Genomic DNA, 722 nt, shown 5'->3' on the forward strand with positions numbered 1-722 from the left:
CATATGGAACAGCTGCAAATTCCTGCATTGTGGGGGATTGAACTAGATGATCCTCAGGGTCCCTTCCAACTCTACCAATTCTATACTTTTCAGAGTGGCCAACCGGTTGCCCCAATGAGCACAACACTCTCCCCTCCTGCTGTTTCCAGGAACTAAGAAGCATTTACTGCCTCCAACTATGGAGACAGAGCACAGTCATCAAAAGGTAGTAGCCTCAAAACTACTGCTCTGAGTAAGAGGGCTTTTGGATTGTCCAGGTGTGTGAATGGAAGAATGCTGTAGATGTGGGGGAGGCAGGATTAGGAACACAAAATGCAGCCCCCACCTCCACTAGATGGACACATACATCCTCTCCCAGTTGCAGGACAGATTTGTCTGATTCTCTGGGGATAGGCACACCCTCAGGTTTCCTTTAAGGCAGGCATGCCCAACTTGCGGCCCTCCAGATGTTTTGGCCTACAACTCCCATGATCCCTAGCTAACAGGACAAGTGGTCAGGGATGGTGGGAATTGTAGTCCAAAACATCTGGAGGGCCGCAAGTTGGGCATGCCTGCTTTAAGGATTCCCCTCACTCACACACACACACCCCACCCCGCTCATTTTCAGATGAGTCTTCAGAGTCTAATCCCACTCCACATTACACCCTGCTCAGAGTAAGATGCTCCAGGAATGCACAAATATCCGGCCACCCCTGTAAAAAATACATTCCTGCGGCTGACAG

This window comes from Zootoca vivipara, chromosome 17 (genome assembly GCF_963506605.1).
Source record: "Zootoca vivipara chromosome 17, rZooViv1.1, whole genome shotgun sequence".
NCBI classification, from domain to species: Eukaryota; Metazoa; Chordata; class Lepidosauria; order Squamata; family Lacertidae; genus Zootoca; species Zootoca vivipara.